Source organism: Lissotriton helveticus, chromosome 11, assembly GCF_964261635.1.
Source record: "Lissotriton helveticus chromosome 11, aLisHel1.1, whole genome shotgun sequence".
Taxonomy (NCBI): domain Eukaryota; kingdom Metazoa; phylum Chordata; class Amphibia; order Caudata; family Salamandridae; genus Lissotriton; species Lissotriton helveticus.
In genome coordinates, this window is record NC_136072.1 from 1,138,741,499 (window position 1) to 1,138,769,413 (window position 27,915).

Genomic DNA, 27,915 nt, shown 5'->3' on the forward strand with positions numbered 1-27,915 from the left:
ATATGGAAGATGACATACATGTAATTTTGTAATTCATATATTGATGGTACATTGAGTTTTGTTTGGTCATGTGTGTGAGTTGCTGTGGGGGTCTCTGAGTAGATGTGTAAGCCCATAAAGCCACTCACACGCCCACTCACAGACCCACACACTCACTCACACACCCGGTGTCTCTAAGATCCTCAACAGATGGGGTGACATAACAATTGGTCTTCAATTTCCACGATTTGCTGAATAAATAGCAGTGCCAAACAAAGTCCTTGTTTGTCTATGCTTTGGCAGTTGTAGTGAAGCTTCTGTGGGAGGAGAGACACCAACTCAGTGAGGTACTTGTGGCAAATTTTTAACACACTATAGTTTTGAACAGTTATATGTATGTATGTACGTATGTGTGTATAAATATATATATATTACTATTACTAGGGACTCTGGGACTTGTAGTTTCCCTGCATACACTGGGCGCTACACAGGTGTGCAGAGTTGGATACAGGGGGCGGTGCGAACTTGTGACATCAGGTTTAAGAGGGGCGGGACTTACCAACAGTGTGCAGCATCACTCGTGGAGGCTTTTTGGGCGCTGAGGAAGGCTATCATCTAAGCCAGAAATGCATCCGCCATGTACCACGATTAAAAGCCTCCAACTGCATCCCCTCGGGTCTCTACTCTTACTCTTTTTCTTTGGGAAGGAGAAGCTTGTTTACACATACCTACGCGTCAGCCAGAGACGCGCTACAGAGTACCCCCGCCTCACCCTGGGCTTGGACTTCGCTGGCTTGAGCTGCTGCAGTTCCTGTGTTGCCAAAGTTGTTTGGAGTGTCCAATGCCCGCTTTGGAGCCCGGGAAGAAATTTGGCAGTTGCGAGGTCATACAAGCCTCGCGTTGGGAAGCGTGCACTGTCATGTTTTCCCTGCCGCATGCATCCCTGGACTCTGAAGCTGAGGCGGTGTAGGGGAGCTGAGGAGGCGCTTTCTTGTGGACTAATCAGCCGAAACAAACAATTTCATCACATTTTGATTTTTGTTTTTTGTGGGCTCACCCTGCGTCCCGCACGCACGCACAACGAAGATGCCATCACTTCATCCCCCCAGCAACACCTCCAAGGACCTATTACTAGGGACTCTGGGACTTGTAGTTTCCCTGCATACACTGGGCGCTACACAGGTGTGCAGAGTTGGATACAGGGGGCGGTGCGAACTTGTGACATCAGGTTTAAGAGGGGCGGGACTTACCTACAGTGTGCAGCATCACTCGTGGAGGCTTTTTGGGCGCTGAGGAAGGCTATCATCTAAGCCAGAAATGCATCCGCCATGTACCACGATTAAAAGCCTCCAACTGCATCCCCTCGGGTCTCTACTCTTACTCTTTTTCTTTGGGAAGGAGAAGCTTGTTTACACATACCTACGCGTCAGCCAGAGACGCGCTACAGAGTACCCCCGCCTCACCCTGGGCTTGGACTTCGCTGGCTTGAGCTGCTGCAGTTCCTGTGTTGCCAAAGTTGTTTGGAGTGTCCAATGCCCGCTTTGGAGCCCGGGAAGAAATTTGGCAGTTGCGAGGTCATACAAGCCTCGCGTTGGGAAGCGTGCACTGTCATGTTTTCCCTGCCGCATGCATCCCTGGACTCTGAAGCTGAGGCGGTGTAGGGGAGCTGAGGAGGCGCTTTCTTGTGGACTAATCAGCCGAAACAAACAATTTCATCACATTTTGATTTTTGTTTTTTGTGGGCTCACCCTGCGTCCCGCACGCACGCACAACGAAGATGCCATCACTTCATCCCCCCAGCAACACCTCCAAGGACCTATTACTAGGGACTCTGGGACTTGTAGTTTCCCTGCATACACTGGGCGCTACACAGGTGTGCAGAGTTGGATACAGGGGGCGGTGCGAACTTGTGACATCAGGTTTAAGAGGGGCGGGACTTACCAACAGTGTGCAGCATCACTCGTGGAGGCTTTTTGGGCGCTGAGGAAGGCTATCATCTAAGCCAGAAATGCATCCGCCATGTACCACGATTAAAAGCCTCCAACTGCATCCCCTCGGGTCTCTACTCTTACTCTTTTTCTTTGGGAAGGAGAAGCTTGTTTACACATACCTACGCGTCAGCCAGAGACGCGCTACAGAGTACCCCCGCCTCACCCTGGGCTTGGACTTCGCTGGCTTGAGCTGCTGCAGTTCCTGTGTTGCCAAAGTTGTTTGGAGTGTCCAATGCCCGCTTTGGAGCCCGGGAAGAAATTTGGCAGTTGCGAGGTCATACAAGCCTCGCGTTGGGAAGCGTGCACTGTCATGTTTTCCCTGCCGCATGCATCCCTGGACTCTGAAGCTGAGGCGGTGTAGGGGAGCTGAGGAGGCGCTTTCTTGTGGACTAATCAGCCGAAACAAACAATTTCATCACATTTTGATTTTTGTTTTTTGTGGGCTCACCCTGCGTCCCGCACGCACGCACAACGAAGATGCCATCACTTCATCCCCCCAGCAACACCTCCAAGGACCTATTACTAGGGACTCTGGGACTTGTAGTTTCCCTGCATACACTGGGCGCTACACAGGTGTGCAGAGTTGGATACAGGGGGCGGTGCGAACTTGTGACATCAGGTTTAAGAGGGGCGGGACTTACCAACAGTGTGCAGCATCACTCGTGGAGGCTTTTTGGGCGCTGAGGAAGGCTATCATCTAAGCCAGAAATGCATCCGCCATGTACCACGATTAAAAGCCTCCAACTGCATCCCCTCGGGTCTCTACTCTTACTCTTTTTCTTTGGGAAGGAGAAGCTTGTTTACACATACCTACGCGTCAGCCAGAGACGCGCTACAGAGTACCCCCGCCTCACCCTGGGCTTGGACTTCGCTGGCTTGAGCTGCTGCAGTTCCTGTGTTGCCAAAGTTGTTTGGAGTGTCCAATGCCCGCTTTGGAGCCCGGGAAGAAATTTGGCAGTTGCAAGGTCATACAAGCCTCGCGTTGGGAAGCGTGCACTGTCATGTTTTCCCTGCCGCATGCATCCCTGGACTCTGAAGCTGAGGCGGTGTAGGGGAGCTGAGGAGGCGCTTTCTTGTGGACTAATCAGCCGAAACAAACAATTTCATCACATTTTGATTTTTGTTTTTTGTGGGCTCACCCTGCGTCCCGCACGCACGCACAACGAAGATGCCATCACTTCATCCCCCCAGCAACACCTCCAAGGACCTATTACTAGGGACTCTGGGACTTGTAGTTTCCCTGCATACACTGGGCGCTACACAGGTGTGCAGAGTTGGATACAGGGGGCGGTGCGAACTTGTGACATCAGGTTTAAGAGGGGCGGGACTTACCAACAGTGTGCAGCATCACTCGTGGAGGCTTTTTGGGCGCTTAGGAAGGCTATCATCTAAGCCAGAAATGCATCCGCCATGTACCACGATTAAAAGCCTCCAACTACATCCCCTCGGGTCTCTACTCTTACTCTTTTTCTTTGGGAAGGAGAAGCTTGTTTACACATACCTACGCGTCAGCCAGAGACGCGCTACAGAGTACCCCCGCCTCACCCTGGGCTTGGACTTCGCTGGCTTGAGCTGCTGCAGTTCCTGTGTTGCCAAAGTTGTTTGGAGTGTCCAATGCCCGCTTTGGAGCCCGGGAAGAAATTTGGCAGTTGCGAGGTCATACAAGCCTCGCGTTGGGAAGCGTGCACTGTCATGTTTTCCCTGCCGCATGCATCCCTGGACTCTGAAGCTGAGGCGGTGTAGGGGAGCTGAGGAGGCGCTTTCTTGTGGACTAATCAGCCGAAACAAACAATTTCATCACATTTTGATTTTTGTTTTTTGTGGGCTCACCCTGCGTCCCGCACGCACGCACAACGAAGATGCCATCACTTCATCCCCCCAGCAACACCTCCAAGGACCTATTACTAGGGACTCTGGGACTTGTAGTTTCCCTGCATACACTGGGCGCTACACAGGTGTGCAGAGTTGGATACAGGGGGCGGTGCGAACTTGTGACATCAGGTTTAAGAGGGGCGGGACTTACCAACAGTGTGCAGCATCACTCGTGGAGGCTTTTTGGGCGCTGAGGAAGGCTATCATCTAAGCCAGAAATGCATCCGCCATGTACCACGATTAAAAGCCTCCAACTGCATCCCCTCGGGTCTCTACTCTTACTCTTTTTCTTTGGGAAGGAGAAGCTTGTTTACATATATATATATATATATACATATATATATATATATATATATATATATATATATTACCTACTGGCGGTCGCCAGTAGGTAGTTATAGTTAGGATTGTTTTCCATAGGAAATCCGCAACATTCTATTGGGAATAACTTTGGCGCCGAATGAGGGATCTGCCTGTATTTTTTCTTAACTTTCCCTCGCTGCGCTCCGCTCCTTCCCTGAAAGTTTCGGGGGGATCCGTCAAGCGGGGGCCGAGATAAAAGAGGGGTCCCAAAACGTGTTTTCCCCATGTTAATTTCCATAGGGCGGTTGGACTCACTTTTAGCCCGAACGGCTGAATGGATTTCCACCAAACTTGGCAAAATTGTAGGGTCTGGTACCCCGATGTGCCTTTGCTATGTCTCAAGATATATGCTCCAGTGGTTTTTACGAAAATGAACTTTGAAAAAATATATATTGGGCTACATTGGGCTATATATATGTTAGAGCCCAAATGTAGCCCAATGTAGCCCAATGTAGCCCAAAGATGGCCACCAGAGACAAAAAAAAACAAATGTAGCCCAAATATCAGCCAGATGTAGCCCAACTATAGCCCAATGACAGAATGTCCCAGAGTGTTCTAAAGAACAACTAGAACAGAACACTAACAGTCTTACTTATGACAAAAGTATGGCACACCTGAAGTCATCTTGATTGGAATAAAGTGGTAACACTTAATACATTTAATTTGAAAAGGAACAAAATGAGGGGTTTCATTTTGCCATAGAAATTTATATATATTATATATATATATATATATATATATATATATATATATATATATATATATATATATATATATATATATCTCAAAACAAAACCCTTTCAGGCATAGAGTGACGCATAAATTATGCAAAAAAGAAGGAGAGAACTCCGGGTAGGTCTCAGTTTAGGTGGAAAGCAGCTCCTGTTAGAGCACTCTCAACACCAGCGACACTCTAGATCTGCTCACCTCAAATGCCTGTTTTTCTATCAAAGTTTTTAAGCATAGGATTAGACAGTGCTATCCATGCCGAGATAGAAAATGACAAAGTCTTTCGCCATTTGAACAGCAAAGTCTTTAAGCATAGAACTAGTACAGTGCAGTCCTTGCCGAGCTGTCAAATAACAAAAGCCATTTATCACTCCAGGCACAATATTACAGCTTTGAATTGGTAAAATACCAACTCAAGCCAACCTGAAATGAATAAAAGCAACTCCTGACACAGTGTTTCGCTCTAATTAGAGCTCTTCAGAGAGGTATAGCTTTGTCCAGACACAAGGGAGCACCCAGTATTAAGTCAAAACAAAACCCTTTCAGGCATAGAGTGACGCATAAATTATGCAAAAAAGAAGGAGATGTCATCAGTGATGTCATGAGTGATGTCACTGACCATGTCATGAGTGATGTAATATGTGACGTCATCAGCAGTGCATTGCACGCGCAAGTTATAGTGAGTCCAACTAACTATAATGTGGGAATTTCAATGGTCTTATGCGAGTAAAATTTCCACCTAACTATAACTGGTGTGAAACCTATGGTTTTTTCAGTGAATATATATATATATATATATATATATATATATATTACCTACTGGCGGTCGCCAGTAGGTATATATAGTTAGGATTTTTTCTCTATGGGATTTTTGAAAATTCTATGTCTAATAACTTTGGCGTTTGTGGACGGAATTGGCTGAAATTTTCAGGAAAATGGCACATTTTGTTTCTGAGCAGCCCTTGAAAATTTGGGGGGGGTTCGTCAAGGGGGGGCCAAGAAAAAAGGGGGGTCCCAAAACGTGTTTTTAACATTGAGTTTTCCATAGGGCGGTTGGCCTCACTTTTAGCCCGAACGGCTGAATGGATTTGCACGAAACTTGGCAAAATTGTAGGGACTGGTAGCCCGATGTGCCTTTTGTAGGTCTCAATATATGTGCTCCAGTGGATTTTGAGAAATTAACGTTTACAAAAAGATATATATCTGTAACAGCGGACCTGGCAGCGTCCCAGGACGCGTACTTTTCGCGCAACGGAGCTTTGTGAAGCGAAGCTGATTGGTTCTCCGGCGTCTGTCAACATTCCAAAAAGTCCGTAGCGGCCGCCATCTTGTCTCTCGGTAGGATCGAGAGACAAGAGGAGGTCAAAACAAAGGGGGAAATAACTATAAGGGGGCATAGTAGATCCTCGCTGACCCCCTAGGTTTGATGTGGAGGTTTTAAAAGGGCCCCGCGGGGCAAAAAAAAATAATAATAATAATAATCGAACGGCTGAATGGATTTGCACGAAACTTGGCAAAATATTAGGGACTGGTAGCCCGATGTGCCTTTGCTAGGTCTCAATATATGTGCTCCAGTGGATTTTGAGAAATTAACGTTCAAAAAAAGATATATATCTGTAACAGCGCTCCGCTTCGCGTAACGGAGGTTTGCGAAGCTGATTGGTCATTCTGTCACTGGGCTATAGTTGGGCTACATCTGGCTGATATTTGGGCTACATTTGTTTTTTTGTGTGTCTGGCGGCCATCTTTGGGCTACATTGGGCTACATTGGGCTTCATTGGGCTACATTGGGCTACATTTGGGCTCCAACATATATATAGGCCAATGTAGCCCAATATATATTTTTCAAAGTTAATTTTCGTAAAAACCACTGGAGCATATATCTTGAGACATAGCAAAGGCACATCGGGCTACCAGTCCCTACAATTTTGCCAAGTTTCGTGGAAATCCATTCAGCCGTTCGAGCTAAAAGTGAGTCCAACCGCCCTATGGAAATGAAGGAAATGAATGGGTAATTTGTAATTAGCAAATAGCTAATCGCAAACTAGGAATGGTAAAGAATCGCTATTTATTCCTTAAAGTTCGCTATTTAGGAAATGCAAAAAACTTTGATGATACATATGGCGGTTCATCTCTAACAAGATAAGAAGCATAGGGATACATTTATGATGACTGGCGCATCACCAGGGATGTGTTAGTCATTCTGTGCCGCTGTTCCGTCACCTATGGTGTGCTGCATTTACAATGCGGCGCATCATGGGGCAAAAACAGCACAGATGCGTGATGTATCTGTGCCGTAAAGGTGGCGCATTGCTGGAGTTGTATCGCAAGTGTGATGAAGCTCCAGCAAGGGTCGGGGGTGCCCCTGTCGCAGGGTTTCTGTTCTCACACAGAACTGTGGACAGAGGATTGGAACCTCGGCGAATTAGGGTGTCCCAAAACTCACGTTAGTAATCAAAAACTCCTTAGCAAGCTAGGTACAGTGTCACATTGGATATAACAAACTCTCAATGTTTAGACAATCCAGAATATGAACTTATAGTACCTCAGGATACGTGGAACTCATGAACAGTCGGTCGTTATATATTTCTTAGAAACCAGAACATGGAGTTAAGAAGAACACATGTGTATTTGAAATGTTTATTTACTAATGCCGTCTTCTCAGGCGTAGTATCTTAGATAATACAAGTACACATATTATCAGTAGCAAAATTACCAGCATAGTTACTAGTACATAAAAAGCGAATGGTGATAGTATGTTAACATGCTGTAAATGAATAAGAGTTAGCAACACTTATAAGCAGCCGCGGGCCGTGGAGGGAGTTACGGTGAGGCAGGGAGGCGGGGAGGGGGAGAAGCAGGGTGGAGAATACAAGTACACATATTATCAGTAGCAAAATTACCAGCATAGTTACTAGTACATAAAAAGCGAATGGTGACAGTATGTTAACATGCTGTAAATGAATAAGAGTTAGCAACACTTATAAGCAGCCGCGGGCCGTGGAGGGAGTTACGGTGGGGCAGGGAGGCGGGGAGGGGGAGGGGCAAGGTAGAGAGGGCTCCACCCTGCTTCTCCCCCTCCCCGCCTCCCTGCCTCACCGTAACTCCCTCCACGGCCCGCGGCTGCTTATATCTCACCCTCCCTAATACACATATTATATTATTTGCTAAGAAGGTCTCTTTGTGTTGGTTTAGGGCGTGCCCATACTTTAGTGTCTTAGATTTGAAGGAATCACATCAGCATACACCAGCTCTCTCTTCATGTGAACCGCATCAACTGTTGTGTATGTGTGTTCGGCAAAGCAATATAAAACCCGCCTCATGCCCAGAATTGGCAGAAGTTGCACTTATGTTATGAGTATGAAGTCGTGGAGATCAGACCTCATAACAATTCTGTATCGTGTTGTTCTTGAAACTTTAGCACTCGCTGTACAGATATAGTTTAACAAGCAAAGCAGATAGTAGAGCAATAACATATTATTCTCATGTAAACCACGATGAACTACTAGGTGGAAAGCTAAAGCAACAACTAAGTGTCGTGTGCAGAAGTTGCAAAAAAGGAAAAATGGCGTTTAAACCGGTAATGAGCCCATGCTAACTTAACACGGTGTAAAGATATCCAGGACCTAGATGACACCTCCCCATGATCCGGAAACGAACTGAATAAGATAATAGAAGTGCCATCTCATGAGAGCAGATTGCAAGTTTATATGTGGACGGTCCGCAAGGTAAAGCATTAAAAACTAGGAAAATTTAATGCTAAAGAAAAATAAAACAGCCAAGTACTTTATCGAGTCTTAAGCCAATAGGCAAGGTAAATAATAAAAACTTGACAAATAAGTCAATGAATTGTCAATGAAATGCTAGTACTCAGCATATCAAACATGAAAAAGGTCTATGACATACCTGTGTATGCAAAATAAGCTGCAACAGCCTCCAATAGGAAGTCACCGTCTTCATCCGAAAACAGTTCAGCCATCCAATTTAAAAGCGGAAAAGAACATACGTGCTCTCCCAGCACCGGATCCTCTATCACCATCAGAGGACAGCTCGGTGGGTTTTCAAGAAAGCTCTGTTCCAAGAAAGACTTTGCTGCCGCCAGTAAATTCCAGGGACCAAGTAGTCCATGCATCAATGCCACAGCCATAATCCTTTCGCCAGGACAAACCAACTCGTGAGTAATGATAGGAGTCATCAGCTGATTAAAGTCGACGTCAGGAGAAACCGGTCCGCAGAGACACAAATCAATGGCCCAATCAAAATCACAGGTCAGGCAGTGAAATACAGGCTGGACACAGGTGAAGTAGGAGAATCGAAAAGATAATCCATATGCCGTGCTTAATATCGCCAACGGCATTGTGCCATAATATTCTAGCATGCGATTGCGGAACAGTGTCAGCAGCTGCAGGGTGGGAGGTTGCATAGGAGGGACATCCATATTTAAAAATGTAAAAAAGCACAAGAGCGTCCGCTGGTAATGCAAGTAAAAATGCCAATCCACGAAGCAGAGTGGAGAAAATAGAATGAAAGGAAGCAGGGATGACTCCAAAGATTTTCTCAAATGAAGTCACGAGACCACTGGTAACAACTTTAAAAAAGTGCGCCAGGGCCTTTGTGGAGGATGCGTTAAAGATAGTCGGAACCATCTTGCTGAAATTGAAAGGCAAATCTGAATTGAAAAGGGTCTGCACCTCTGTACGGGTGTTCGCTATGTGAAGCACGAAAGTTTCACGGGCCGAACTCAAGGCCACCTCTCTCTGAGACAAAAGAGCTCTTATTCTTGCCATGCCGTTGAAATCTGTCCCAAGGTTGGTATTTGTGGCCAGATTGAAAACTCCCTATGTTCATGTGTGGGAGGAAATAGAACATTTCTGCAGCAAATAACCCGTTCACTTACTGTTACGATAAAAGGAATACTTTTAATTAACTCAGAACAATCTTCATTATTGAGCATCAAATAACTACCATTTTCCAACAACTTGAACGTGGGGATGATAGCAGGAACTGGCGTGCCTTGCAACACGCAAGCCATATTTGGTCGGTGTTTGTTGCATGAACCGTGTAACTGTATGTGCCTACACATTAGTGAATGATCTGGCGTCTCAGTGCATTCCTCTCCATTCAGATAAACTTCTTGATCATCTTTGAAACATCTGTATGTGTATGGAAGCGACCAGACCTCATGAAGAAAAGCACTACCTAAAGGTTCATAACGACCTATTGGTATATATTTCATACAATTTGAAAACTTATATAAAGCAAAAGGCAGCGTTATTAAACCGTGGATAAGGCACGTTGCCAAAAAACCCGCAATCCTCTGCTGATGATGTCACTGAGCATGTCATGAATGATGTAATATGTGACATCATCAGCAGTGGATTACGGGTAATAGTATCTCTAGTTTACTCCCCTATAGCTGTCTTTCTTTTAACATAAGTGTCTGTTTCCTTCCCTTATACTTACTGTTTTTGGTTCGCTTCCGGTTCGCGCACCGGCGAGCGAACTGGGAAGCGAACTAAGAGAAATAGAGGTTGGCACAGTTCCAAATATTGTACCAATTTTTTAATAACGGGGAGGTAGTTCTGAAAAGAACTTTTTTTTTTATTGTTTTTGTTGTTTTATATTTTTTTTATTATTTTTCTGAACATTTTTTTACTTTTTTTGAATTTTTCTGAACAGTTTTATATTTTTTTGGGTTTTTCTTGGAGGGGGCAATGAAAACGATTCATTGTAAAGGGCTCAACAGGAGCAACAAAACAAAAAAAGAAGTATTTATTATTTTGGGCGTTTCGTACAAACTTGCATATGATAGTCAATAGCTCTGTTGATCAGAGTGATGCTTCTTTCTCCGTAGGAAATGAATCCATCGCAAAATACGCAGATGTGTTTTACTTCACCAAATTTCATTTGTATATTTGGCACCATCTCCCTGCCCTCTGGTCCCGTTACTTCCGGTACAACAGATCTTCTGGCCATAATAGGGAGATTATCTAGGTCGTTCCGAAACTGTGCAGCACTGTAGTTGTTAGGATGCCACCTAGTCATATGGCGATGCATTGTGTAGTTTCCGAAACTGTATTTTTTCTCGGTTCCTCTGGACAGTCTATCTTGACATATAAGGCAAGTTACGTATCTTGCATTTACTTTTTTCTGACCTTTGGGAATTTTAAAAAATTGCCAAATGAAGTTTTCTTTCCGGTGAGACGTCCTGGGCTGCTCAGGCAAAAACTGCCTCTCTTCGTGCTCGTCGTCCTGTTCCTCTTCTTCCTCTTCTTGTTGAATTATAACTTGAGCAGGTGGTCCACTCTTCCTTGGATGTGGTGGAGGTGGTGGGGAAGCACCAGCTGAAGCTACTAAAGAAGCCATTGCTCAGTGATCACAAAGGGTCTTTCTCTCACAATGATGAAAGTCAGAGTGAGGAAAGAAGGAGGGATTTTCATCATTTGGGAAAAACAAGAGTTCTCAACCAATCAAAAGTGTTCATTTTAGATTATATGACCTAGTCTTACATCATTAGGAAACCAAAAGTGAAATGAACCAATGAAAAGTGTTATTACCAAGTCACATGACTTGCTGCGTTTACGTTAAGCGCTTTGCAGGGCCTCCCGGTTTGCTTCCAGAAACCTGCGCTTTGCGACTCGCTTCGCGTACCAGTTCGCTAACGTAGCACGTCATATGACGTATCACGCGACAACGTGAAACGTCATGCGGACGGGAGGCGTCACGATGTTGTTTTCTAACGCGGCACTTGCGGTAAAGAAACGTTTACCGGCTCGCGGTCTATTTCGCGGCATCAAGGTCAGCTAACGGGAAGCTTCCCGATTCGCGAAGCGGGATCGAAGAAAAAAAAATATTTAAAAAAAAATTATTCATAAACATATAAAATATATTTTTGGATTTAAAGAAGAATACATTTTACAGCTACAGATATTAGCTGTTAAAAAACCAATGAAATTCACAGAAAAAAACATAGGTTATAGACCATATATAGTTAGGAATTAGCATTTACAAAACCTTGAAAATTCACTGAAAAAACCATAGGTTATAGACCATATATAGTTAGGAATTAGCATTTAGAAAACCTTATTTTACTCACACAAAACCATTGAAATTCCATATATAGTTAGTTGCACTAACTATATATCGCGCACCCGCAATCCACTGCTGATGATGTCACATATTACATCATTCATGACATGGTCAGTGACATCACTGATGACATCACTGATGACATCTCAAATGACATCACTGATGACATCATCTAGTGTCTGTGTGTTTTTGTAAAGTTTAAATACGTTTTACATATTGAAGAATGACTGGATGTATGGAAGACTGAGTGTGTGTGTGGCTGGCTGGGAGGTGTGTGACTCTGTGCATATCAATGTGTACTTGTATCAGTGATTGTATAAGAGAGTAAGTATGTGTTAGTATATGTGTGAAAAGTATGGTGTTCTGTGTTTAACTATAGATGAGGAAATCGAAGTGTGATTGATTCTTCACAGGACTGACTAGGTGTATGAGTGCATATGATAGTGTTCTAATAATAACTGACTGTATGTATGAGTAATTGTATGGGTGAATGAGTGAATGTGTGTGTAGACGTACGAATCAGTGAGTGCGTATGTAGTAACTGGTATTGGTGTGTCATGATGTCATCAGTGATGTCATTTGAGATGTCATCAGTGATGTCATTTGAGATGTCATTAGTGATGTCATCAGTGATGTCACTGAAGTATGGTGTTCTGTGTTTAACTGTATAGATGAAGAAATGGAAGTGTGATTGATTCTTTACAGGACTGACTTGGTGTGTGAGTAACTCCATGGATGAGTGGCAGTGTGTGACTGTCTGCATAGGTGTATGAGTGCATATGATAGTGTTGTAATAATGAGTGACTGTATGTATGAGTGATTGTATGGGTGAATGAGTGAATGTGTGTGTAGACGTAGGAATCAGTGAGTGCGTATGTAGTAACTGGTATTGGTGTGTCATGATGTCATCAGTGATGTCATTTGAGATGTCATCAGTGATGTCATCAGTGATGTCATTTGAGATGTCATCAGTGATGTCACTGACCATGTCATGAATGATGTAATATGTGACATCATCAGCAGTGGATTGCGGGTGCGCGATATATAGTTAGTGCAACTAACTATATATGGAATTTCAATGGTTTTGTGTGAGTAAAATAAGGTTTTCTAAATGCTAATTCCTAACTATATATGGTCTATAACCTATGGTTTTTTCAGTGAATATATATATATATGACTCGGGTGTCCATACAGGTGCATGGAGAGACAATCAAAAATATCAAAGTTCAATCATTTCACGCGCCCTAGAATATGAATGACATTAACTTTTTATGTTTTTTCTAAAATTGATTGTGTCTTACTGTTGTGCCTAAGTTGCTTTCACTCCTCAAACCATTTATGTACCCTGTGCAAAGATAAGCAGCTGTACAGCACTTGTTCTGCATGTCACAGAATATCTTTGACTCTTTTCGTTCTTCTCATTTATAAATTAAACATGCTATTGGATCAACAACCAGAGAACAGATATGACCATTTATTGATTCAACTGCTTATTTTACACTCTACCACATTATCAAAATATATGTATATATGTGTGTGTAGCCCATAAACTTTCTTCACCAAGTCTCATAGATTGATGGCATTGCCCTATACCTAGTATAGCGCTCCTGGAACGCAGCATGTCTTACATACTAGGTCCATCCAGGTTTGCAGGGCCCTCTGGTACGTCATGTAGATTGCTGGGAGGTAAGCATCCTTCCAGGTTCATCTGGTACCTTTTCTTTCTCACTTACGTTGTCTCTGTTCCCTCTCACGTTTTAAAAAAAATCTTTGAGAAGTTGTTGGAGAAACCAACAGCAGATACTGTGTGGTTAGTGAGTGTTGCTGTAAGTTCCAACTCGTGCCTAGATTCCTTGGGCCTGGTTTACAAACTGCATTTTGTATTACTTAAATAAGGGCTTCGGTAGTACTACTCACATACTACAAAATTCAATTCACAAACTTATGGGCAGAGATCTGCACATCCTCCTCCTCTATCTTTTCTGTGCAGAGCTCTGTGCCTTGGTAGTGGACGTCTCCTCACACATAAGTATACTACATTATAGTAAATGTTGGAAGGACATGCGGGAGTCGTGGGAAAATGTGGAATAATTACTCCAAAATGCCAAAATGAGCAAAGATACAGGAAATTTAAGAAGGGGTTAGGGATGGAGGTCACATATTTAAAACTGAACGGATGTTAAATCAATAAAATTAATCCAACACTTAAATTATATAGATACATATTATAAAATGACATGCAATTCAATCAATCAAGAAAGCTGTATTCGACTGTTATGAATTAACAATCATAAAAGCACTACATAAAAAAGTATACATCACTTACCAGTCAAAGGGGAATTAAGGAACAGCAGTAATCTTATACAACAAACACGTTCATAAGAGAAATTCATAAAGAAAGACTTTTAAAGACAATTAAAAACAATTAAGCTTCATCTGTAATAATTAAACTTTTCCTTAAGAGGAATACTCTCTTTAAAAACATAACAAGCCTCCATGCTACATGTTCATTATCCATCAGCTGAAGTTTTAAGAAAGCAGGGCGACATTGCCTTAGCCCTTGGGTTTTTAAGAGTGAAATTAACCACACTTTCCTTAGCTCGGAGTAAAATTTGCAGAAAAGGACAGAATGAATAGTAGACTGACACAATTGATTATGACAAGGACACAATGGGAGCTGTCTCGACCAATCATTCATTTTAGGCCAAGTCACCAATCTATGAAACTTATTAAGCCTAAATCTGACCAATAACATTCTATCATAAGTTCCAGGGACAAATGACATGCAAATATTATTTTTTATGTTTTCAAAACTTTTTTAAAATACACTTTTAAATCCTTAAAAAAAAGTTTAAACATATTTAAATTTATTAAATACATCACTTTTAACCAAGTCTGCTATAAATAAAATAAAAATAAATGTTAGTGTGGGTGACCATTTTTTATTATTATTTAAAAATGAATATTTATAAATGACAAATAATATATTTGAATTGTGTCATTTAAAAAATATTGGTATATTATTATTTAGAACACAATTAATTTTAGAAGTTAATGTGTTGTAACATTTTATTTTAGTAGTTACACATTAATAGGAAACATTTTAAATTATTTTATGTTTTATTATACATTAAAGTATTCTAAAATATTTTTACAATCGTATACTGTTTTCAATGTCTGCTTTCTCCATCTATGGGTGAAAAGTTGCTAGTAATAACTTTACTATCAGAGATTCTGTTGTAGGAAGGTCTATCCCCTCATTACAGAGATCGTAGAGGGGAAAATCTTACACCTAGGAGTAGGAGCATAGCTCGACATGAGTAAATATGCAGATGTATATTTACCATTATGAATCAGGGACGCAAGGTTCTGATTCAGTGGTCTTCACCCTGGGGGGCTGGACGCCCCTGGGCAGGGCAGGGTTTTTGTCCATAGGGGTATGAGGGCAGAGACAGACAAAGGATATTTGAAAAATAGATTCATCTTTTAACAAGAGGACTAACTAAAACATCCGACTCAAGGAGGGGGTGAGGGTTCAACAAAAAAAAAAATTCAAAAGAACAAATGATGGTGGAGATGGAAGCTAAAGCACAGCAGAAAAGGCTACTGGTGCCTTCTGGGAGGTGTGGAGCAGGCCAGGATAGCTCACACCAAGCTCATATCTGGGCTGTGCAATAAAAAGAGGGGCTGATTTACAAGTCCCTTGCACCACTTTTGCGTCATTTTTAAAATGGGAAAAGTGACGCAAAAATGGAGCAATGGGCTTGTAAATGTGCCCAGAATATCCAATCAGATTGATGCTTGTGAGAGAGCGCAAACTGACCTAAATGTATGAGTACATCACACTTACCTGTAGTAAGCACAAATCATGAGGAGAAATGCCATGAGTGCTAGTAGTATCTGCAATTATATTCTGAATGTATAGCTAATGTAGAGATTTAAGTAGAAGTGGAACTAATACAGAAATGTTTGACACTATATGATTTTATTAGATGTGATTATTCCTGAATTCATGTCGTGTAGCTGCTAAAATGTAAGATGGCATGTGGTTAAACGCAGAATGTGGTAGGCCTCAGGGCCAGAGCTAGAAGGTGTTTCTTTTCACGACATAGATTGAAATAATGTTTTGGCCATTGCATTAATGGGCCATGATTTATAGATGTGTTTACTGAATAATAGAATAAGAGTATTAACATGCTTTAATTAATGAAGAAGTTGAATGCTATAATCATTATGAGAAATGTTGTAGGCCTGAAATGTTTTAACATTGATTTACACGTACATGTCTGGGCCGAGAAATGTTGCGAAACCTTTTTGGAAGTCTATGAGAGTTGGGTTCTTGGCTGCAGATGTCTGTCTGCAAGAGAAAGGGAGGATCCGATTATAAATAATATGAATAGAGGTCTGTTCAGTAGACGGCCCAGACATGGAGGAGGGTTCTGGAATGTTTAAGGGGTATCAGCGGGCCGGAGAAGAGTCTGAGAAGCAAGGTCAACTCCAACGTATGAGGCCCAATACAAAGCAGCATGGAAAAAGCCAGAAGCTACACCACGTGAGGGGCGTCTCATGAGGGGCGTCTCAAATGTTGTTGACTGTTTTGTATTAGGGACAGCACCCCTGGGTGGAGTTAGAGCAGATACCTGAGGACCCTTTAGAGAGCGGATGGGTAGGCAGAGAGGGGTCATGACTGGAGAACTATAGGTTTTCACCAAGAGACTTAGAGTGAGTGACTTCCCTTGGGGTCATTCACTGCTGACACCTTTGTTAGGTTGGGATTTGGTTAAGTAGGGATACCATCTAGAGCAGGGTAGGGACAGCCTAACCTGTGTGTTTTCCTCCAACTTAAATGAAGGAGAGATATGCGTCAATGCTGATAGCTTTATTATTCTTAGAACTTGTGTTAGTAATTTCCGTTGCTCGTCTGAGGGCTTTCAGAGAGCACATGTATGTAGTTGGACCTGTGTATCTCGTGAATCTCATTCTGAGATGTCTGTATTTGCAGCTTATCCTATCCTTACAATAAACTTTTGAAAGCTAGAAGTTGTTTGTGATCTTTTGGAGCGGGGTCCTTTATTGGGTGAACTAACTTGGGGAGAGAGGCACTTTCTTCCTTCAATGACAGGCAACAAAGGTTCAGTCGACCAGATCGGGGTTTAGATCAATAGTGATAAGGTATCGATCAAAATCTCGCCCTTCCAGTTGGTAGCTATAGAGGATGGTTGCCTTCTTGAGGACGGTGACCTAGGCCAGGTTAGCTTACCCCAAGGCCCCTAGAAATCGATGATCGGAAGAACCGCCCGCTGAAGAAGATCCGGATGATGTGAGACAGAAAAAGCAGCAGTATCGGTCGAGAGTGAGTATAAAGGGTCATGCGTGTTAGATTGCGGTGTTTTTGTATTGTATCTATGTTGTAATGTCTGGCGGAGTTGAATGTCTGTAGAGTGACTGTGGAACAGGTTGTGAGCGCGCGCAACCGGTGGAAATCTTAAGTTCAAGGAGAGCTTAAGTGGTTCGGGTGTATCGGACACCCAGAGTAATTGTCAAATAGTGTGAAGGGGGTCATGAGGTACCATTGATCACCCGAAAGACCGAGATAGGGGGAACGTAAGAGTGAGTGCGTGAGTAACGGACGCTGGTCGGAAGTTACTGTGTGTGTAAGCAACCTATCAGAGAGACGATAGACATTTCGTCAGTTGTGTTGACAATTACATATAGACTGTGGACGTACAGTCGAGGGAAGTGACCGCTTGGTCGGAAGTAGTCATTTTTCGGTGTATGAATGGGACGCATGCATGACCGGGAGACGAGTTGAGAAAGGAGGGGTGCTGCTGCGAAGCGGAGAAAAGTGACGTCAGGAAGTGTCGCGACGTGATTGGCCGACAGGAGAAAGACCGCGCTGTGATAGGCCAGCTAGCAAAGACGTCAGAAAGTGTCGCTCTGTGATTGGCCAACCGGAGAAAGACCGCGCTGCGATAGGCCAAGTTAGCAAAGCCGCGACAGGATTGGTGGATTGTCATCAGGAAGTAAACAGAGTAGCGAGGCTGGATATTGTGCGCATAATTATGAAGTGTTTTAAATGGCTGAGAGCGGTGTTTAAAAAAGAGAAGCGGGGATCGTATGAAGGGGAAGAAGCCCCGCCGGAGGGTACGCCGGCTCGTTACATGGCAGTGAATGTTGGGCTGCATACGATCCTTTGGATATCAGAGTGGAGTAAGATTACGGAAGGAAATGAGGAACTGACGTTCCCGAAGTACGGGACGTTCAGATTAGAGGTGTTACATCGATTAAAATCAGTCATGACCTCAATGAGACCCTTGCCTAGACCGACCCAGTTTGAAGCCCTTGATGCATGGATTAGGGCAGCGCATGAAAAGAATATGAACAGACGACAAGAAAGGGTGAAACGATCGGTAAGGGCAGTGCAGGATGCCAGGTGGGATGCGGATGCTAAAAGATGGAGAGTGCATAACATGGAAGTAAATAAACTGTACCCAGTGTTAGAGGTGCCGGGAAATAAAAGCCCCCTAGAAGAAGATGATGAGAGCGAAACAGAGGACAGCCTGATAAACAGATTATTGACAGACAGGCCACCCCCGTATAATAGAGCAGGGGGAGAGGTCGAGCATAGTGAAGGAGAAAAGGGGGGCAATGCAGGAGAGCATAGACCGCTTCCCAGTTCAGAGTGGGATCCTGAGGCAAAGAAAGAGCTGTCCCAGCCTAGTCAGGTGCAACAGGTAGTCGGGAGGTTTGTGGTACAAAGAGCGCCGGAAACGGAGTGCGCCACATCCTACGGATTACCAGATGCACTACAGGTACCTGTTACCATAGGTCCTATAATATCGATATATGACCAAGAGAGAGCAAGAGGGGAAGAACGGGTACGGAAGGACAGAGAAAGAGCAGGGACGGCAAGGAGGAACGATACGATCAATTCCCCAAGTCAGATGCCGATACCAAGAGAGTGGAGCACCCCGATGCACACAGCAGGGGATCCAGGAGGGGACCCTGGGGGCCCTAGATGGCCAGCGGATCTGAGGGGAACTGGACGAAAATCCTTTCAAGAGCTAAATGAGTACATGAAGAAGTGGGATGAGGCAGTGGAGGCTCACAAGAGCATCATAGCTGCAGAAGCTGAAAGGGAAAGTCAGGACAGCAGAGCTCGGACTCACTGCGGGGCTGGGGAGAGCAGCCCGGAGTGGGACTGTAGAGAGAGAGATAGTAGGGGAGTCACCCATTGGGCCCGGAGTGGGGATAGAACAGACCTGGAAAACGGGGGCCCCGGGAGTGGAGGGGTGGCGTGCCCAATACTCAGTGAAGGGGAGAGGAGAGCGCAAGAGTACAGAAACAGCTTTAAGTGTCCACACTGTGTGCCCGGCACCAGAGAACAGAATGGGAGTTGTGAGAGGTCGCACCATAGTCCCTGTGATGACGGAAATGAGCGCAGCCCAGGGAATATGGGGATCCAGGAAGGATCGTATCGGATACTGAGCGATACTAGGCAAAGGGAGAGTAGCGACCAGAGGGAAAATAACAGAGAGGAGTATGGTGAAAGGAGAGAAGCAGGAGAGAGTGGGCAGAGCAAGAGTGGGGGTAACAGGCCCGTGTTCCATCACCTTCCAAGATCGGATGGCCGAGCATGGGACCTGGAGAGATGGGAGCAAGGGAGAGCACTCATTAACTCTCCCGAGCCCAAACGTAGAGCTCGGAGTTGGGATGGTAGGGAGACCAGTGAGCCCCCTTCGAAAGACATATTGCGAGCTGAGATAAAAGCTAAGAGACTCGATGTCGCCAGCTTAAGGTCAGACCTGGATGACATGATAGATGGTACCCTGCCTTTAGAAAGAATGGAAATGTATGAGCAGGATAAAATACTGTATATGGCAAAGGACATCACTCGAAAAGCGAGAGCAATCCATGAGAAGTTAGTCGAACTAGCAGGCAAATATATGGTGGACCTGTCAAGAACCAAAGCATTACAGGGTAACCACAGGCTACATTACACAGATCGAGACCTAGATGAGAGGAGAACGATTGGGCTGAAAACGCACATAAGGGAACTGATCACTGGAATAAGGACATGGAGGGCACTAGATAAGTGGGAAGAGAGGTGGTCCAAGAAAGGGACCGTCAGGAGAAGCACGCTTGGTATGACACCAGGAGGGCTGCAGGGAATAGAAGCATACCCTTTGCGTGAAGTCGCCAATGGGAACTATGTGCATGTCCCTTGGAGTAGGGGAGATTTAGCTGCTTTTACCACCTCCTTCCCCAAATTGCGGGAAAGCCCAGTGGAGTGGTACAAGCAAGTTGAGAGATTTGTAAAAATCTCAAAGGTCCTATGGATAGATCTGAACACGCTGTTTGACATTGTAGTACCAGGAGATCTGTGGACAGCATGCAAGGTTAGCGCTGAGTGGCCCACAACGGAGCCGGAGAGAGATGCTAAGACTAATGGGCCGTCCGAGATTGTGATGGCAAAATTCGAGAGAGTGATGACTTGGCTGAAAGAGAAAGTGCCAATGCAAGACATAGATTGGGTCAGAATAGACCGAACCAGACAGGAACCCAAAGAGACCGTCCACGAATATTACGAGAGATTGCTGAAGGCGTTTAAACAGTATAGCGGCCTGGATGTAATGGATCCAAAAGACATAGGGCAATTCGTGTCCAAGTTCGTCCTGGGACTGAGACCGGATATTAGTTTAATGATTCAGCAACACTCGATTTGTTGGCAAAGTAAACCCCTAGACGAAATACTGAGATATGCCAGGTACTGCTGTGATGAGATAGACTCCAAGGCTAAGAAACTAAAAGAAAAGTTGATGGTGGTACAGATGCAGGCAGCAGGGAAGGGGGGACAGCAGCAACAGCAGCAAGGAACAGGTACAGGAGGAAAGAAGCAGTACAGTCAGAACAAGGGCAATGAGGAGAGTTCCACCTTTAGACCCAGAATAGACATAGCTGCCTTGAAGAAAACGACTAGGTGCCACCAGTGTAACGAGGTGGGGCATTGGAAACGCGAGTGTCCTTACAATGTAGAGATAGGAGAACAAGAGGAAGAGGAGGAAGAGGCCCAGAGAGCGCCTACGAGAGGGGTGACGCCATACCAGGGAAAGGTGCTAAAAGGGGGGGGGGCCCCTCCCCGAGCCCAGTTCCCGCAACCTCCCCGAGTAGGGAATATGGGTAAGACCTATAGACAGATGCCCCTGTTTGTAGAAGGAGAAGAGTGCTATTATGTGGACCCATTAACCGGACAGAGAGTGGAAAGAGAAGACTGCACCCTCGGGGCAGCCTTGGAGGTGGACCAGAGGGGACCCTATGTCGAAGCAGAAGTAGCAGGGTGCCCCACGACCTTTCTGGTGGACACAGGAGCCACTAGATCCACGATCAGATCAGCTGCAGTTCCAGACCTGCCCATGTCTGGAGAGACCATACAAGTGGTGGGGGTCGCAAACAGGAGAATAACCAGCCAATTGACAGAACCAGTACAGGTGAAAATAGGGAAGTACAGCGATGAGCACCAGTTTGTGGTTTGCGATTCAAGTCCTGTGTGTCTGCTAGGGAGAGACCTGTTGTGTAAATTGAATTGTACAATATACTGTACACCTCAGGGAGTGGAGGTATTGACCAATGATGATGACGCAGACTTCAAAGTTGCAAACTCAAGAATATGCGTGGAGCTGTACCCTACTTTGACAGTAGATGAGCTCCCCTGGGACTTGAGAGAGACAGTGGCACCAGAAGTATGGGATTTCACTGGGGAAGAGATAGGACTGGTCAAAGGGGTGGACCCAGTGAAAATTGTAGTGAAACCGCATGCTGAGTTCCCAAGAACACCCCAATATAAATTGACTCCAGAAACGATTGCAGGCATAAAGCCCGTGATCGAGTCCATGATTAAACAGGGAATACTGAAAGAAATCGTGGGTAGTCCATGCAACTCCCCGATTATGGGTCTGCAGAAACCAAATGGGAAATTTCGGATAGTACAGGACCTTCGAAAGATTAATAACATAGTCGTTTCGTGTTGTCCAGTGGTACCGAATTCATCAGTGATACTGTTTCAGATTCCATTCCAAGCTGAGTGGTTCACTGTGATTGATCTTTGTCAGGCTTTCTTTTCGATCCCTCTGGACGAAGAAAGCCATTTTCTTTTCGCATTTAAGCTGGAAGGTCGCGTCCTAACATGGTGTCGTATTCCTCAGGGGTATACAGAGAGCCCATCGATCTTTAACCAGCTTTTGAAGAAAAATCTTGAAAGTCTAGTGCTGCCCCAGAAGTCAGTTCTGGTCCAGTACATAGACGACCTCCTCGTGGCGTCAGAAACAGAAGAAGCTTGCAGGGAGGACTCCATTGCTTTGTTAAATCACCTAGCTGCCAATGGGCACAAGGTGTCCCCGGGAAAGTTGCAGTACTGCCTGACAGAAGTGCAGTACTTGGGACACAGAATAGAGAAAGGCAAGCGAAAGGTGTCACCAGACAGGATAGAGGCGATCATGAAAATGAATGCGCCTAAGACACAGAGAGAGGTCAGGATGTTCCTAGGGATGGTGGGTTATTGCCGACAGTGGATCGCGAACTTTTCACTGAAAGCAAAGCCCTTGCAAAAACTGACGCACAAGGAGGTGAGCGATCCGGTACCATGGGACAAAGACTGTTTGATGGCATTCCTACAGCTGCGAGAGGACCTGTGTCGTGCTCCGGCATTGGGAATGCCTGATTACAATAAACCATTTTTTCTTTACTGTTGTGAGAGAGAAGGTTGCGCGTTGTCTGTGTTAGTCCAAATCCATGGGAATGCCCGTAGACCAGTTGCTTATTTCTCGGCTACTTTAGACCCAGTAGCCGCAGCGTTGCCCGGATGTCTCAAATCCGTTGCTGCAACGGGTGTCAGCATTGAGAGATGTGAAAATATCGTCATGGGGCACCCGTTAGAGGTGTGCGTGCCCCATTCTGTTGAACTGTTGATGACCAGGACCAAAACACAGCATCTGACCAACAGCAGGCTCACGCGCTATGAGCAAGTTATTCTTGCTGCAGAGAATGTGACCCTCAAGAGATGCTCTGTTTTGAACCCTGCCACCTTGATGCCACTCCCAAATGATATTGAGGATGATGATGAATGTACAGACCATGACTGCCTCGATGTGACTGAACTATGCACCAAACCCAGACCCGACATCGTAGATGAGCCACTGACCGACCCAGATGAAATTTTCTTTGTCGATGGCTCATGTGTAAGAGACGAAGTTGGGCAGTTGAGAGCAGCTTATGCTGTTTGTACAATTACTGGAGTTGTGGAAGCTGGGTGCCTGGAAGGAGTACACTCCGCTCAGGTAGCCGAGATTATTGCCTTGACACGTGCTTGCTTGGCAAGCAATCAAATTCGAGTCACCATATACACCGACAGCCAATATGGTTATGGGGTGGTTCATGATTACGGGCAGTTATGGTCTCAAAGAGGGTTCATGACCTCTTCAGGCTCTCCCATTCGCAATGGAGAGTTTGTGCGCCTGTTGTTAGAGGCGTTGCAATGCCCAGCAGGTATCGCAGTTGTAAAGTGCACCGCACATACCAGAAATGAGGACTTCGTTTCGAAAGGCAATAGATATGCTGATGAAGTCGCGCGGTATTGCGCAGAACAAGGGTACTCTTTCACAGAGGTGGAAGTGGGCGGAATAAATGTAAGGACTGAATTAGCCATGATATTGGAAACTGTTGATACTTGGGATGAACTGGCAAACATGCAAGAAAATGCTCCTGATTTTGAAAAAGAAACATGGGAAAAGGCAGGATGTGTAGTGGGTGAGTCCCATTTTTGGGTCTCAGCAGATGGCAGAGCAGTGTTGCCCAATGAGATGGTGAGTCCAATGGCCAGACTCATACATGGTCCCGTACACTTAGGGAGAGACGCTATGCTGAGAGTGTTTAGACAGACTTGGTACAATCCTAAGTTTAGAATAGCAGCAGAAGCAGTGTGCCAGCGGTGTGTGACCTGTCAGCAGCTGAACGTAGGGAAAAGAACACCAGTTGCACTGAGTCACATAGGAAGGTCTGGAGGTCCATTCAATCGAATGCAGATAGATTTCATTGAAATGCCGAGATGCAACCGCCTCCGCTATGTCCTGGTGGTTGTTTGTGTGTTCTCCAGATGGGTTGAGGCATACCCTACACGTAGGTGCGACACCCTCACAGTGGCCAAGTTACTGCTTAGGGAACTCATTCCGCGCTTCGGGGTGCCGGCCTCTTTGGAATCAGATAGGGGAACGCATTTTAACAGCGAGCTTGTGAAAATGATTTGTGTAGCTCTGAATATCGATCAGAAGTTGCATTGCAGTTACCGACCAGAAGCCTCAGGAATTGTGGAGCAGATCAATGGCACGATCAAAGCCCGAATTGCAAAGGTGTGCTCCTCAACGACCCTGAGTTGGCCTGACGCCCTGCCATTGGTCCTCATGAGCCTTCGTAGTACCCCAGACAGAAGAACGGGGTTGTCACCACATGAGGTGTTAATGGGGAGAGCAATGAGGCTGCCATCTGTCCCAACGACTGCACTGTTAAATATCACAGATGATATGATCCTGGACTATTGTAAGGGGCTGTCTGACGCCATTCATTCTGTGTCCCTTCAGGTGCAGGCTGCCGAGGTTCCATCGTGCCAGGGCCCGTGCCATGACCTGTATCCTGGGGACTGGGTCCTGGTGAAAAAACATGTGAGAAGAAGCTGCTTGGATGTTCGTTGGCGTGGGCCCTTCCAGATCATCCTGATCGCGAATACGGCTGTGAAGGTGGGAGGCCTGCCCAATTGGATCCACGCGTCACATACGCGAAGGGTTCCAGCACCTCGGGAAGAAACAGCTCCTCTCTCGGATAGACGTCCAGCAGAGGACCGAGAAGCCATAGAGGGGGCTAGCCAAGCTGAAGAGGTGCCAGCGGAAGCAGGGAACGAGTCTGACCAAGCTGAGGACGGTCAGTACAACAGCGAAACAGACGACGCTACAGAAGGAGAAAGTAGCTGGGAGTACGAGTCAGACACTGACAGGTCTGACAGAGAGCGAGAACAGACAAGAAGGAGAAGGAGTAGAAGGGCACGTGGAGAAGCTAATTGGCCGCAAAGAAGGAGCTCTAGCCTGAGGTCAACTCCAGAGGTAACCCTTCCTCCGATATCAGAAGACTCAGACCCGGAAGAAGGTGCTCAGGGCGCTGAAGCACCGGACCGAAGAAGGTCAAGAAGAGTACGTGTGCCTAACAGAAGATACTCCACACCTGAGTGGACATATCTGGCGACAAATGTCTTTGAAACAGGAGACAGGGAGGATTCGAGCGGTGGTGGTGTCCAGTTCTGAGCCCATCGTCACCGTGGAAATACGACTGTTGGTACCCGGAGTCGAACAAGAAGGGTCACTGACATTCATGCTTCCCAGACCTCCCCGCCTCAGCAAGTTAAAACATATGTTTCTTTCAGAATTGCAATTCCCCGACTTTGGTACAACGATAACAGCCCATGAAGAGCACAATCTTCGTTTGGAAATACTGAACTTTGCTATCGAAGCTGCAGGTACAAACCTGATAGTAGATGCTTAAAGGACTTTGTAAATAAAGCAAGCAGAAAAAGAAGATTACCTAGCGCCCAGGAAGCAGAGAATATTAGGGAACTTCCCTTGAGTTGATGGAGAAGGGCTAGGGTTGTCTTTATTGAACTGTTAAAGGACTTTTGCGAAGAAGGTTGTCAGCTTCCAGTTGTGTGGATTCTAAAGACAAAAGGATTAAAAAGAGACTGTAAAGGAACGAGAAGAAAAGAACTTTTTGCTAAGATAAGAGAGAGCCATATTGTCTGACGAAATGGAAGCCGGCACCCAGAACCGCAGAGCTAAATGTATAATAGGTACACTAATAGTAGGAGTGATAATATTAATAGCTTTAGTGGTAACAATTTCTTATGTAAAGGGACATGAGGAAGAGGCGAAGGTAACTGATGTGAAATCTGTAGAAACGCTTACACCCACTGTTGCTGGTGAGAAAAGGGAAAACACTCAAAAGAAAGCGTTATTAGCTGCAGAAGCCCGTAGGTTACACGTAGATGAGTCCCAAGGAGACTTTAGGTCAAATGCTTATGCTAAACTCTTATATGAATACGTGGATGCCATGGAGGTTAAGGACTGTTACGTCTGCATGCAGTTGCCGGCGTCTGTAGATGAAGGCATTAGATATCATCACCTCCCGCTGACATATGGCATTACATGTAGCTTATTGCTTAGTATATTTTATGAGAGAGATAGTTTTGAATACTATTTCTCCAACTATGATTCAGTGTTGCCAGAAGTCCCAAATTATAAGCAGATGAACAAATGGGACTACTGGAAGAGTGAAGACAGATTGGCTAAGTTCTTCATTCCTTGGATTACCTTAGATACTTCACATGCCCGTAGAAATAACCTGACATGCAAGGTGTCAGAAGTCGAGAAGAAGTTCATAGGGCAAGTGGATGATCGTTACAGGAGACAAAAGATTTTGAAAAAATCAGGACAATGGAAAACAGATTGGACCGAGGAAGAGAAGGCACACAAGAGAAAGGGTAGTAGTGGTCCAATAGCTTTAGATAAGACGCAGAGAGGAAAGCTATGTCTTCACCGAGCCAAAACGTATTATGAAAATGTATACGTGGGAGAAGTCAGCTGTGAACATGCTTTCAATATAGAGTACTATACTAAAGATTTCCTGAAGGGAATGCAAGTGATTCCAAATGTGTATTTTGTATGTGGAAGAAATGCCTACGTGAGACTACCTGACAACTGGTATGGATCATGTTACCTAGCAATTGTCTTCCCCAAAATATATCATGCACAAGACTTAGTGATCATCGAGGGCAAGACATCATCGAGGGGAAGGAGAGATATAGGAGATGCAGAAATGGTTGGAGATGTCTTTGGAGCTATGTTCCCTCTTTTGGGAGTAATCCTTAATGATGTTAAAATTAGACGACTGGCAACAGTCGTCGACAGGTTGTCTGCCAGCACTGCTCAGTCCTTAATGCTGGTAGAGGGAGAGATGCAATCGATAAGGGCTATGGTTCTTCAGAACCGTCTTGCGTTAGATGTCCTACTAGCAAAAGAGGGCGGAGTCTGTAAGGCTTTGAAGGTCCAGGAATGTTGTACTTACATTCCAGACAATTCGAAGCCCCTTGAGAAAGTTATTAGGAACATAACTGATATTCACAGGGAGATCGAAGACTTGAGTAGAGAAAATGTCTGGGAAAAGGTGGGCCACGGAATGAGTGAAGTTGGAGGGTGGATTTCCACCTTAGGCAAAAGCTTTGTGTGGTATATACTAAAACCTATCATCATAATATTGATCTGTGGGATTATATTGTGGGGATTGGTGAGGGTATTCAAATGGTACAGAGCAAGAAGGTCAGAAAGGGCCCAAAGAGAGCAGCTGCAGAGATTGGCTGCCATACAAGATAATCAGTACAGGAGTCTGAGGGCTCTGGAAGCGCAGAGACAAGTTATGCCAGCAATAACTGCAGTTTAAATGTTAGTGATGACCCCGAGAGGTCATCAAAGGGGGGAACTGAGAGAGCGCAAACTGACCTAAATGTATGAGTACATCACACTTACCTGTAGTAAGCACAAATCATGAGGAGAAATGCCATGAGTGCTAGTAGTATCTGCAATTATATTCTGAATGTATAGCTAATGTAGAGATTTAAGTAGAAGTGGAACTAATACAGAAATGTTTGACACTATATGATTTTATTAGATGTGATTATTCCTGAATTCATGTCGTGTAGCTGCTAAAATGTAAGATGGCATGTGGTTAAACGCAGAATGTGGTAGGCCTCAGGGCCAGAGCTAGAAGGTGTTTCTTTTCACGACATAGATTGAAATAATGTTTT